Genomic DNA, 14,517 nt, shown 5'->3' with positions numbered 1-14,517 from the left:
TAAGTAGCAATCTTTCTTGTTATAATGTAATAAATGAATGAGTTTTCAGTTTTAAAAGTTTTTCTATAAAATCTTCTATGAAATCATTAATTTCTTCCACAACTGTTTTCATCATACATCTGTCTACTGTCACCCATTGCTTGTATGTTTCCTCATCAATTACCACGTTTTTAAATATCTCTGCCAATGCTTCTTTCAGGTATGTTATCCCTGGACACTTGCTGCAGTCATTCATGTAACATTAAGGGGACGTAGGGTTACACATAATTTTTGCTAAGAAAGTGTGATATGTCTTAAGTGGTGATCCATCTAAATTAAAATTTTTCATCCTTGAACCAGCTATCATCAATTTGACATTTTGATACACAGGACACACACATGTGAATTCTACTTTTACCAGTTATAATAAAGTTTTTAGGTCTTAATTCACCAAGTTTGAGAATCTAATTTGTTGAGTTGGATGTTTTTCTTTAAAAGCTTGATAAATTTCATTTAGATTAGCTAAAACTAAATGCTTTTGCACTTCAAATTTCAATCCCTTATTTTTGATGGTAACACAATTTTTTTTACCAGGCATAATCCTACGTAAGTCATCCTATTGATAAAAATCTTTATCAACCTGTGCGTTATCTTTACTTAATGTTTTGCTAGGCTTTGGGTTTGCAGTTGAAAGAACTCCTTTTTCACATACTAATTTTTTTTACAGCTCGAGCCATATAATTGTTGACACCAAACTCTTCTTTAATTTTTTTATATGTCCAACTTTCGGGTAACACGGATAGAATAGTCATTTTTTCGCTTTGCTTAGTTTGGACAAATTTTTTTTTCAATTGTTTAATAATTTCAGATTCACATTTTTCTTTTTTGTTTTCTTCATTACATTTTTTTAGATTGGTTTTTCAAGCTTGTCACTATTTTTTCAATCTTTTTTGTGGAGTAATCTACAGCGTTTTTTTAATGGGAGATTCACCAATAAGTTCTAGTGATTTATTTAAGTAATCTATTGATACTCCTGTGTTATTAAATGATTCATCATCAATGTCATCCCTTTGGCTTGTACCAGCTACATACAGCTGTTTTGGTATTTTAAGTTCACTATACACTTTCTTCCTACCACCCTTTACTAACAAAATAGCTGATGTTACTGTCTGGATATTTACCCTTCTCTTTTTTTTTTTTTACAAATATTAAAAGTGCTTTTTCGTCTATCACGACTTGGTTCTCATGAATCCTGTCAGGTCCATTTTTTTTTTCACTGCACCATTCATTTAATAACCTTTTCATGTGAATCATGTGTTCATTTCTGTTTTGGTATCTAACATGAAATAAATTCCAGCTAGTACCAACAGCATCTGACTTGGACAAATGTTTGATGGAGTCCTTATTTCGCACAATTTTGCGCACAGTTGGCTCACTTTAACCTAAAGAGTGACCAATATATGTGTGCCCTTCATGAATTTATGCATGCCGTAATACTTCAAGTTTTGTCTCGAGACTAATAGTTATACGTTTCTTAACACTACTTGAACACGATGCATCACCCTCTCGCTTGGAAGCCATGATTCCAAGTGCAGTTGCTTGCACATGTACAGGTGCTGGCAAACGTTTGTGCTCGCTAGACTGAAGTTATCACAAGTTGGTCTGTGGCCGTTACGACAATGGTACGGCCCGGTGGCATATGCGCGGACCTAAAAAGTTTGTCCTTATTAACACTCCGTAACTGTAACTTAACTCACTGTAGCTAATGTTTGTAGAACAGTCGATAGTATACTCTGACCTGCACGTGCATCTCTTCCCCTCTTGCGTAGCATACCCCGCTTCAACCATCCTACTTGTAACTGTACGCCACGGCACATCTGTTGTTTACCGAGTTGAAGCAGACCTCATGACGTCACCCGACTTTTTTTTTTGCCTGTGGTGATTTCGTGCTAACTGAAATTCATAGATGTGCTATTCAAGACTGGGTCAGGAAATTAACATCGCGCTAAATGAATTCGCGTAATCTGAATATGTGCTAAGTGAGGTATTTGTGTACCATATTAATAACAAACAAAGGTAATATGTGTAACAATATTTGAAAGAAATGAATAAATTACAAAATTGTTTAGAATATATGCAGGGAAACTAATAAATCAGGTTAGTTACAAAGTAGATATAAAGCTAAAGTACTATAAGGTTAGAATATTTGAGTTAGAAGTAACAACTAATAACAGAATATGTAGTATATTACTTATCCAGTTAATTTACCAGGTTTTCTAAATTCTTAAAATTGGAAATCAGTCTAAAGACAATATAATAATTTTTGTCGAATGTGCACAAGGTTGATTTTAAGCAATTGTGAAACTAGCATTTTAATTTCAGTGTTATCAAGCATATATTTGCTACTAATTTTAGAGCTATAACAATTTTTAACGAAAAGTGAAGCTAGGTATGCTCTTTGGTCTGAAAGAAAAGTTAACTTAAGTTGAGAAAAATGTTTTTGATCTATAAGTTTAAATATTTTATTTTGAATTGATTAAATTTTATCTCTATCGGATGAATTAATAGAATTCCAAATTACTGAAAAATATTTTAATGTAGATATAATTAATGAAAAAATAGAGAAAGAATTGAATCAGAAGTAGTAGCATAAAAGGTGATAATTTGATTAAGCTAAAGTTCTTCTGGACGTACTGATTATTAGGAGATAAACATGCTGATGAAAATATAATTTTGTATCTAAAATATTCCCAAGATCTTGTAAAGTGTAAGGTTTTGGAATTACAGTATTTTATAGTTTGTCATATTTAATAGGGAAATATTTCCTAGTGAAAGATACATTTTTTGTTTTTTCCTTATTAAGAGATACTGAATTAAGTTTGCACCATTTGAAAATTGTATTGATGTCAGTTTGTAGTAATAGACAATTTTTAAAAGAGATAATTTTTAATCAAATTTTGAGGTCATCGGCAAAGAGTACGCCAGGGCAGTGTTTAGGAACAAAAATTATCAGCAATGAATATGTTAAAGAGTAAGGGTGACAGGGTTCTACCTTGTGGAACACCAGAACTGGCTATATAGGGTAAAGAGTTGCAATTGTTAATGGATACAAAGCAACTTCTATTTTTGAGATAGCAGGAGAACCAGTTAACAGAATTGTCACTTAGACCAAAATTAAATAATTTACCAACAAGAATTGCATGGTTAGCAGTATTGAAAGCTTTTGCTAAATCAAAATAGCAGGCATCGACCTGACCTCTATTAGTAACCTCATTGAAAGGCAATAAGATTGTTAGCAGTGGTCATTCCTGATCTAAATCCATACTGATAGAGAGATAAATTGGTTTTTTAAAGGGAAATTTATGATTTAAAAAAAAAACTTTTCAAAATTTTTAGAAAGACAATTGAAAAGAGAAATAGATTGGTAATTAGTAGCATTTAATTTGGTACCACTTTTGTGGATGGGAATAACCTTTGCTATTTTCCTTTTATTAAGGAAAACTTGAGCTTTGAGGCTCATATTGAATAAATGATACTAGTAGGTGAGAACAACCTTTTAGAATAATATTAGGTACTCAATCGGGACCAGAGGACATGGAAGATTTAAGGGTCTTGATACCCCAAAGCACAAGGCTTTCTGAAATGGTAGGAACTGAGATTGTATCATAACACAAGTTTGAAGTGGTTTGGATATTATCATTAGAGGATAAATAAACACTAGAAATATAATCAGCAAAAATATTAGCTAGTACATTTGGAAAACTATAAACAAGACATTTTACTTTTAGAAAATGTTCATAAAAACAGTCTTTCATTCATTTAACAAGGCGCCAAAACTTTTGGGGTTGGTCTTGATATTGTTATTTCTAGTTCTGGTCCAATCAATTTTGTTACCCTTGATTTAGGTCTTTAACTGCTTCCGGTAGAGAGAAAAAAGTTAGTAGTAATATATGTTATTTCTTTTGTAAAGTTTATGAAAATGTTGCTTAGATTTTAGTGCTTAAATTAACTCTCTGAAAAACCAGCAAGATTAATTAGACACTTTTTTTTGTAATAACTGGAATATATACATTAATGATATTTCATACACAGGTGGTTAATGGTTCAATGAGGTCGTTGGGATTAGAGTAGTTGTAATAACATAACATAACATAACATATTATTATAGTTACAATAACATTTTTTTAATGGAATTATAAAGACCTAGGTAATCACACTTTTTAAAGTTCTTAAAGACAGTAGATGGAGTGACATGCAGGGAAAACTTTCCATTAAAATTTTTATTATTAAGGCAGGATGATGTCTTTTTTGATGAGAGATTCATCTGCTTGGATTACTGCAATGCACCGAGATAAAATTGGTAAAACAAGGATCTAAAATATGTTGACGTGATAGCGTCTTATAAATCAATGAACGCCAGCTGCACGCATGAAAAAGCATGACTCATTGTCACGTTCCGCCTGAGCCGAGCGTGCAATCGAGAGCGCGGAACAAGCTATAGAGAGGCACGATCGGCTTGTGACGCATATATCTCTCTTCCACTCCATCGGCCGATGCGTCTGAGTAGAAGAGAGACAGCGGCACAAAAAACCTACACGTGAACTGTTTTGTTAACTGTTTATAAAGTGAAGTGAAAAGTTAATGTGGTTTGTATGCAATGTTTCATCATTGCTTTCTTATGACGTTATCACGTAAAATTATCGTCCGTAAACCGACTTTACAGAAAATCCCCTTTTTTAGATACTAAAAATCATTATTGCACTATAATAGAACAAGATTTGAAAAAAAATTAAGCGATACTGTGCCTTATTTTTGATGACTGTGTGTATGATGTTATTGAAGTGAAACATTTTTGCTGAGGGGTTAACAATTTTGGAGCGTAATGAAAATTCCGATTTTATGAGGGGATAGCTAGGTATATGGTAGGGGAATCTGGAGAGGAGGTGAATAGTTAGGTACGTGGTGGGGGAACCAATAGAGGAGATGGCAGGGAAAGGTAGAAATGATGCAGAATATTTGTGCTCTTGCTCTCTTGTGCACTCACACACTTGTGTACTCGCACACTTTCATGTGCATGGTTGTTTTTTGGGGGTGGATGTCGCGCTATCCTCACTCCGGGGTTGTTAGTGTGGTCAGTGATTGCTGGAGCAACCTTGAGCAGGCTCCACGTGGTGGCGTGGGGCTCAGGTTGAACCCTGCCATTTTGCAGGGATAGGCGGGTTTTGGCAGTTGGGACCTGCCTGTGCCTGATGCCACCCTGACTTTAAGGAGTATTTGGGCAGAGGGTAACACAACAGCATTTGAACTTATTGTTGTGCACTGTGCTATAGGTCATATTCGAAAGAAAATATTGTTCTCTCATGTATGTATTATTGATTTAATTACTTGTGTAAATCAGTATTGTTAAAGAGTGTTATATGAGTATTTTTTAGCTGTGCAACTAAATATTTCTGCTGGTTTAATTATTTTTCATGGTATAGTTTGACATGGGTAATTATTTGTCACAAATTATTATTTGATTAATGAAATCACACACTGTATTATAGTTACAAGCCCACGAGTGTATAAATTTGTTAAGTTCAACTAGAGGCATGAATAGTTGATCGGAGTGTAGCTGTAGGTGACTATTGCTCAACAAAGTAGCATTGAGCTAGGTCCTATTCGTATGCCATGTTGTCACTTTCACATACCAGGTACCTACTTTAGGCTACACATGTCCATTTGGACAGTTAGTGAAGCTGCATACACTACCTAATTATCAGAAAGCTTCAAGTTTAAGAATGATTTAAAATCAAAGTTCGTTTTAAATGTATGAGAATCTAATTTTAGTTTTTTTTTTATTCAAAGAATCTACAATTTATTTGTTTAGTTTGGAAATGGAGTTATTTTATTTGAAATCATACCTGCATCCTTACTATTCTCTATTATCATCTCGTGTTCGATTGAGAAAAATTAGTAAATTATGTATATCTATATCTAATAAGCCAGAAGTTTAACTTCTGTTGCGTGTGGACTTCACGGACACATTTTTTTTGTCTCTTTATTGTTCCAATCCACACCAGGAACATTAAAATTGTCAAGTATTACTTACTATATTGACTTGATTACAGGTAAGTTTAACTTCTAGATTCTCGAAGTAAAATTTATATGTATTTGTAGTTGTATGTGAATGTAAATAAATATTTCCAAGAAAAAATGAATGTATTTGATAATGTTTTATTTCTAACCCACTCAGCTTCATTTCGGGGGTAATCTAAGGTGTTAATAAGTTGAACTGAAGGATTTTAATTTTTTTGACAGTCTGTGAAATAATGTGAATTTCAACTAGGGTTATTAAACCAGGTTTCAGTTAAGCAGATATCATAGTGAGTGTTATGATTATAGAAAAATTCAATAGATTGATTTTGAAGACTGACGTTTTGATAAAAGAATTCCCGCTCCGTGCGGTTAAGTTGCAGTAAAGAATTTTAAGATGCTCTTCCAGGCACCTGAGTTGGAATTGAAGCAGTATTTAAGACTAATGGGGGTTTAGGATTAGCTATTGATGAGTGGTCAAGATTGAGGAAGAATCAATCATTGCTTTAAATTTTTTCGGTATGACATTTGCCTTAAAAGGGGCTTTTTAATCATCCGCTGGACGAAAATACAACGTTGTTGATTCTAGTAAAATTTTCTTTTAGGACACATTTGGAATGAAACCTAACAATTGAATTTGGTCCGGAGTTTAGCTACTTTTACACGGGATAGATTAAGCTCATTGGAAATGTATTCAAAAATTTCTTGTTCTTGAACAGAATGATTCAAATGGGAAATAAAGAGGTCCTTAGTTTTTTTAAAGCTGGTTTGGCGACCGTTTTCAAGGAGGGAATGTTTCTAATGTCCATTTTCTTCCGTTCTGGATCACGTTTATCGTCGGTGATCACGTTTATCTTGGACTTCTTTGCACTACCGTGCCCTGGTCTTGGTCAATAGGCTGGGTGTTGTCGCCACTTTTGAACGTCGGGCTTTTCACGCTTACTCTGCCAAACATGATAGAAGTTACAAAAACATATGTGTTCAAATAACCACCTATTGTATTTATAATATATTGGGGAAATTCCTTAAATTGGCTAAAGATATTTAAGCTTCAAAAACGGGTTATTAGAATTATTTATAATCTTAGTAAGACAGATTCTTGTAGGCCTATTTTCCTGAATAACAAACTCTTAACATTTCCAGCCATTTATATATATTCGGTTGTCATTTATGTAATTCAAAATATTAAGTATGTAAAGAATAATGAAATACATAATCACTTTACCAGATCCATTTATAAGAATCACATTCCTTTTCATTCAACAAAAAAATACGAATTGAACCCTTTTTACATGGGCCTTAAACTAATAAATGTTCTACCGATATCCCTGTTAAATACAGCATCCCAATCACATACCATATTTAAACGACATCTCAAAGATTACCTACTACGAATAGCTCCATACTCTGTTAATGAATTCCTCAGTGCATCTACATAAATTGCTGCATTGTTTTTTATTATCATTTTTTATTGTAACATATATTATTGTGTTATAATGTATTTTTTTTATATTGTTTTGTTAGTGTATTATGATGTTGTATTTTATTTATAATGTTACTGACAAAACCTGGACATATGTACTGTCAAATATAGGACGCTAATAAATGAAATGAAAAAAATGAAATTTACAAGAAAAAACTGAGATAGTTAAGTTGCTTTACTTCTCAAGTTATACTTTCACTTGGAGATAAATATAAACACAACTGACAGCTGGGTGTGCCACACGATGTTTACCTATCCCATCGTACTTTGCTGTTTTGCTGTTGTTTACACCTACTACGATTATGCAGGATTCAACACGAGCTGAAGTATCGATTTAATCAGAAATAGATGTATAACAAGTATATTTTTAATAGTTAAAGTTTCCGAACGAGTTAAGAAAATGTTTACAAATATGGAGGATCTTAATGTTTTCGCATTGGCGCCTACTGGCGTGATAAGTGGCAACCTTGTGCGACTGTCGCGTAAAAAAAAAAAAAAAAAAAAAACTGCGTTTTGCTGTTGTTTGGTATTAACTCGTCTCGACGTTTCGTTGTTGCTGTTTATGTTTGTGTAATAAATATTAATAGTAATTGTATGCTGTTATCATTGGAATGGGTACGAGGTTTTGCAAGGAAAATATTTATCGTTGCATGTTTGAGGTGCGAGTGCATTGCCAGTGAAAAGTGAGTGAAAATTTTGCGAAGTACGGACACTTTCGATAATTCTGAAGTATATTTCAGATGTATATAACTGAAAAAATAATGGTGAGGGGTAACGATTATTAAATAAAAACAAAAGTAATTTTCGTATTTGGTTTGTTAAATGCTTTCAAACGATAATTTTGGCGATCAGCCGTCACCAAAAATAACACTCCCGATCATGCGAATCGTTTTAAGAACTCTTATTATTTTATTATAACTTAAAAAACGCATCCTTATAGTGAGGTTTGAAGAACAGTGATTTCAGTAAACTTACAAACACAGTGAAATAAAAATGCACCAAGTGACATAGTGCTGTTTACCACATTTTGACATTATGTTCATTTTTTTTTTGCTTTGCGTTATGTTGAAAATATTTTTTTTCTTTCAGTAGATAAAAAATGTCAGTGGTATTGAATTGAACTGTTCAAATATAGGTACATCACGTTGCCTATATTATGAATGTTTACCCGGTACTAATTAAGGTTAGTAAAACTTTGAAAGGTTTTCATGTTACGGTATAAATGACATTTTTTTTTTACTAAAATAATGGGTAAATTTATAGCATTTGAAAGTAAATCTGGGTGTTATGTTTAATGCTTGATTAACCTACAAAAAATATTTTTTTTATTGGTTATACTGGTAAAGGTATTTCTTAAGGATAGCCACTTTTCCGTAAAAGTTATAATTAAATTCCAAAATTATGTATTTTACTTCCTGACATGTTTTTCAATTAATATCTAAGAGGGTGTATTGATACTTCAAGTAGATTACCAGTAACTGACTATTTTAAAAAGTTAGGTTAGGTACATTAAAAATAGTGTGAAAATATGATCAATATTTGATTAAGTTAGGTTATATACATTAAAAATACTTAAAGTTGTGAAGTTGGTTGTGTAACAGTTGGTAAGCTACATTAAAAAATATTAAAAACAGGATGGTTTGTAAGGTTAAGTGAGTTGTATTTTATAATGGTACCTAATTAATTGTTCAAGCAAATACAGGATTTTGAATGTAACTAACTTAATCAACCATCCACACAAATTTGAAGTATTTTAAACGTCTCTAACTTAACCTAACACCTATACTATTATAAAGTATTTTTAAGGTAGCAAACCTAACCAACCGTTCATACAATATAATTTTTTTAATTATATAACGTAACCCCATCACACTTCAAAATGGCAAACTACTTGAAGTATTACAACATCCGCATATAGAATGATTGTTAACATGTCAGTAAGTAAAAAAAAATTGTAATTTTTTTTTTTAGTTTTAGAAAAAATTGCTTCTCCTTTAGATTTATCCTTCATTACTTCTTAACCATTTTTGGTAATTCTGCAGCAGGATAGCTATTCCATAAAAACATTTGCGAGTAGTCTAGATCCTGATACCATAACAATATTGATGTCAGCGCTGACGTCATTACCACCCCAATGTTCTTACGGGACAAGTGCGGGAATATAGGGGTTTTGGGGTGGGGGGGGAACCTTCACATGCTTGTTTTGCACAAACCAAGTTTCTCTATCGAACTAAATTTCGAGTATCATATTCCATACTACAGCCCTACCTATTATTATAGTATAGGACATGATTCCAAATTAATGTTTCCCATGTTATCGTGTTCTATACTTAAGTCTTACATACCTACTCTAGTATAGGACACTATACCGAAGTAATATTTTCCACTGTATTGTGTTCTATACTTCAGCCCTACCTATTCTAGTACAGGACACAATACCGAATTAATATTTCCCACGGTATTGTGTTCTATACGTCAGTCCGACCAGTTCAAATATAGGTAAATATGTAGTGTACGGATTAGCGCCCAAAAAAATTGTACAAATCTGAAATAACTTTCATTATATGCTCTTTTATGTCCTTTTTCCTAACCGCCTGCGGAGATAAGAAATTCCAATTACTTTTGGAGATATCGCCGTTCTTATTTTGCAATACAAGACCTATGTAATCATTCGACCGTCGCTATTTTATATTTTGCTGTGTGCGCGTGAATGCCTAAATAACAGAAATTTTCCGTTAGGTAAGGTTAGTTACATTATAAATACTTCAAATTAAACGGAAATTAAAAATAATATCAATTTATTTTACTTGTTGTATAGTTTTAAGTATTTATGATGTAACTGACCTGAACTAACAAAACGGGACAAAGGTAGATTAGGTCAGGTCAGCTACATTATAAATACTTTGAAACTGAACGGACATTAAAAATAATAAAATTAATTTTAATGGTTGTTTAGTTTTAAAGTATTTATAATGTAGCTGACCTAACCTAATAAACCGGAACAAAGGATTAACAGTAGGAACGAACGTAATTTTTTAAAGCATAAAAATTTGAAACGTTAAAAACTCACCTAAGTTGAAGGCAGCCTATTGGTTCATTTGAATATTGGCCTATCACGAACTATCACGTGACAACATTATCAAAAAAAAAAAAAACAATTAATACTCGTAAACAAAAAACAATGGTGATAGCCGTGCGAATGTGCAGGTATAGTGATTAAAATTTAAAAATTCGATATCTCCAAAAGTTATTGGAATTTCTTATCTCCGCAGGCTGTAATGAAAAGGACGTAAAAGAGCATATAATCAAAGTTATTTCAGATGTTTATAAAATTTTTTTTACAATAATTAAAATTTAAAAATTCGATATCTCCAAAAGTAATTGGAATTTCTTATCTCCGCAGGCGGTTATGAAAAGAGGACGTAAAAGAGCATATAATGACAGTTATTTAAGATTTGTACAATTTTTTTTGGCGCTAATCCGTACACTACATATTTACCCAAATATAGAACACAATATTGAAGATACATTTCCTACAATATTGTATTATACACTAGGTAGGCCCTACCTATAATCCTGCCCGGTTAATTGTATTTTGTGATACCACTTTTTATAATTTAATTATAGAACATGTCTCCGTAAATATATTTCTTACATTAATTTACTTTTCTCATCAATATATTTTGCAAAACAAGCATGTGAATCTTCCCAATCCAAAAAGCCCATTCCTGCACTTATGCTGTAAGAACGTAGAGGTCGTAATTACTTCAGCACAACCTTGTCCTCTTCTCTCGTGATTACTACATTAATTACCCCACATATTCAATAAATTTCTTATTACCTACTTAATGCTTATTGTGTACTTATTTATTCAATTTATAATGGTATTTAATTCTACTTATTAATTCACTACTTCTGGTATAACCGACCGCTACTATTGTTCCAAAACTTACACTGTCATTCGTCTTTTTTTTTCTTCACAGTGTTATTTTGGTTTTTGCTGTTGCCAATACTACATACCATATTTTCCTTTATTCCACCATTCAATTGATCATCATTGGCCTATCTTTCATGATGTCATTCATTTCCCCTCTGTGATTCTCAACCAATAGGAATCCAATATTGAATATTAGAATTGAGCTGGTTTGTATATTGCAAAACTCCAATATTGTTATTGGTTGGTTGAATTTGGTTTGCTACATTAGAAATAATTAAAAATATTTAGGAAAATGGTTAGGTTAGTTACATGAAAAATACTGTAAAATCAGGGCCCCTTTTAGATTGCGATACCATAGCAATACTGATGATGTCACCAAGATGCCATTGCTTACATCATTACCACCCCTACAATGTTATGGGACAAGTGCGGGAATATTGGGAGTTTGGACAGGATACTAAAAACACAATTTTTCACAAATTTAATTTTTTGGATATTATATTTTTTTAGTATTGTAAACTAGGGTGTAATTCCCCCCCCGGCTGCTGTCTTATTTTGCAATAACCAATATTTATTTCATTATCTATGAAATTATTATGTCTGTAGTCATTACAACTAATGATGATATCAGGAAAATTAACAGCTTGTCCTATTTATTACATACGTTCATTATACTGAAAAATAAAAGTTGTGGGAAAAGTGGTAAATCATGAGGGGAATAAAATATCAATATCGCAAAATATAGTTGACTGGGTGGGACTGTTTTCTAGTTCATGATACCAAGAAAAATAGACTAAACTGGGTGGCACTAGTCTAATTCACGATACCATGAAAATTTGATTGCAAAATTCCTCAATTTCAAAAAATTAAATACCAGTATCCAAAACCAAACTAGACTGGGTAGAATTTTAGTCTTCATTATGATACCTAAAACCTAATTAAATACATGAAAAATACTACAATCTACAGTACTCTGGCCAAAACCCACGTTTTTCCTAGTTTATCCCACAAGACTTTAAATGTAAATGTAGCAATGACATAATCGACCTTTATCTCATGATACACTGTTCCATCCAGACCATATTAAAGTAATTGTAATGTACGTGACCTAACCTAATCAACCATTCACTTAATTTTCATTACTTGAACGAGTGCTAACCTAACGTATTAAATTTCACATTTGACATAACCCTTTAATCAACACCTTCATTCAACCTACACGCTTGATTATTCCATACGCACTATTGTACATTTCCAACTTACCTCTTTTTGGAAGTAATTATGCCTCTACTTATTTCTCTTCAATAAATCCCAACATAGTTTATTAACAATTTACATGTGTTCGTCGCCAACATTTCCTATATATTCCGTAACCTTTCATTATTAAAAGAACAAACATTACACATCACACGTGGTCTATAACTTCAATTACTGCCACTAACTCACACAGCAAGAAGAGGTGTAATTTTCCCCGACAATGGCGAACACGCAAAAAAAAATTTGTGAGCAATATTTTAAGTACTTACCAGTTATGTTTATCATCTAACCTTGGTAACAAGAAAATTAATGTGTTCTCATGTTCCAAATACACTTATAATACGAAACTAACTACTTTTCAAACAATTAAACAAAGGTCACCACTATGCCATTGTTTTTGTTAATTATATTCTTATATTTTTATGTCATAACAATGTGTTCTTTTTTTAAGTGCTTTTGAGTTCCTTTAATCCAATTGGAATTGAAAACCCTTTCTTTGCCGGATAATGAAGAAACAAATCAAGAAACAATCAATTAAAAAAACCGTAAAATGTGCATTTAAAGGAAATAAAAAGTACGTATACTGATTGCAACAAGGGGACCACCAAGTAGGGAATTTAATTGGTCTTATATATGTTGTGGAGGGAGGCCTCCAGAGTACTAAGCTAAAAGGGTTTTGTCCAATGCGCCTTAGTTTTCGCGAAAATGGCAGTTAAAGTTTTATACGAACGTTTTAGACCGGTACATTTTCCGTCGCGCCAGGCGAGCCAGCCTAGCCTAGTATGTAAGGCTCTTGCCTAGCAGCCGGCCGGTCAGGGTTTGCTTCCTGCTCATAAAAATTTTGTTTTTGATTATTTCACAATTTTATAATAATTCTTATTTTAACGCTGAAATAAATAGTCAAAAAATATTGTATTTTTACATTATGTATTTTTTTCAATCATACTTGGGCAACAATTGCTACCTGATTTTGCCGTTACCAATCTTTCTTTTAATAATCGCTCTTATGCAGTTGAATGGTTGGGGGGGGGGGGATCGCCGACAACCCTCCAAAATGCGATTGAACAGTCCTAACAAAGTGCTCTAAGCTGTATTAGAGAGGGCCTGTAAAGGTGTGTCCAATTTATGTTGATACTCAAGTATTCCCTTTTACACAACTATGTGCACATTATTACAGGTACAGACAGTATAGCATAATCACAGTCTTTAAATCAGGTACAACATATATATATAAAAGACAGGTGAAAATTATTTTAAGGTAATATAGAATATGTGTATATAATAAGAAATTTACATAGAAACGCATATGTGTTAACAACCAAAGTTAAATTAAGCGCCAACCATGAATACAATGAGAAATTAAATAGTAACATCAATATGCACGCGCACACACACACACACACACGATAGGAACGTTAAGTGCACACAAGCAATAAACATACACTAAGGCCAATATACAAATAGAATTATCAAAACTTAAGAATTCTCGACAGGGGACAAAATATTACGCGACTTATTACCAAGTTAAGCCTATTTTACTTTCCACAACCTACCTGCAATGAGCAAGCGGTCAAATAGCTATCTGCATACTATAACATGCGGGAAAAGAGAAGTTTACTGACACAGAAAATGTGTCAAACAGGAAGAACAATATTTCAGAAGGAGCTGGAAAGCAAGTATTAATAAATAAAGAAAGTTACATTACACACAAAAACCTGCGACGACGAGCAGAGGGACTAGACAGGGCACAAACGCATAGAGAAATTCAAAAGGTACTAAAGGTACA

At 32.7% G+C, this 14,517-nt stretch overlaps 1 protein-coding gene across 9 annotated transcripts in view; it reads left to right on the top strand.

The window, feature by feature from the left end:
- Positions 1-14,517, top strand: part of LOC134529396 (membrane-associated guanylate kinase, WW and PDZ domain-containing protein 1) — a 356,729-nt gene that overhangs the window by 29,906 nt on the left and 312,306 nt on the right. Inside the window, exon 1 of one of the 9 annotated variants that reach the window (XM_063363430.1) lies at positions 5,196-8,220. The exons of 7 other annotated variants lie outside the window; for them this stretch is intronic. The gene's annotated coding sequence lies outside the window, so the exon portion shown is untranslated. Of the gene's footprint in view, positions 1-5,195; positions 8,302-14,517 lie in introns of those variants that run through there. One more of the 9 variants, XM_063363427.1, reaches the window with a different exon arrangement.

This window comes from Bacillus rossius, chromosome 2, assembly GCF_032445375.1.
Source record: "Bacillus rossius redtenbacheri isolate Brsri chromosome 2, Brsri_v3, whole genome shotgun sequence".
In the NCBI taxonomy this organism is placed as follows: Eukaryota; Metazoa; Arthropoda; class Insecta; order Phasmatodea; family Bacillidae; genus Bacillus; species Bacillus rossius.
This window is presented reverse-complemented; position numbering and strand designations above follow the sequence as displayed.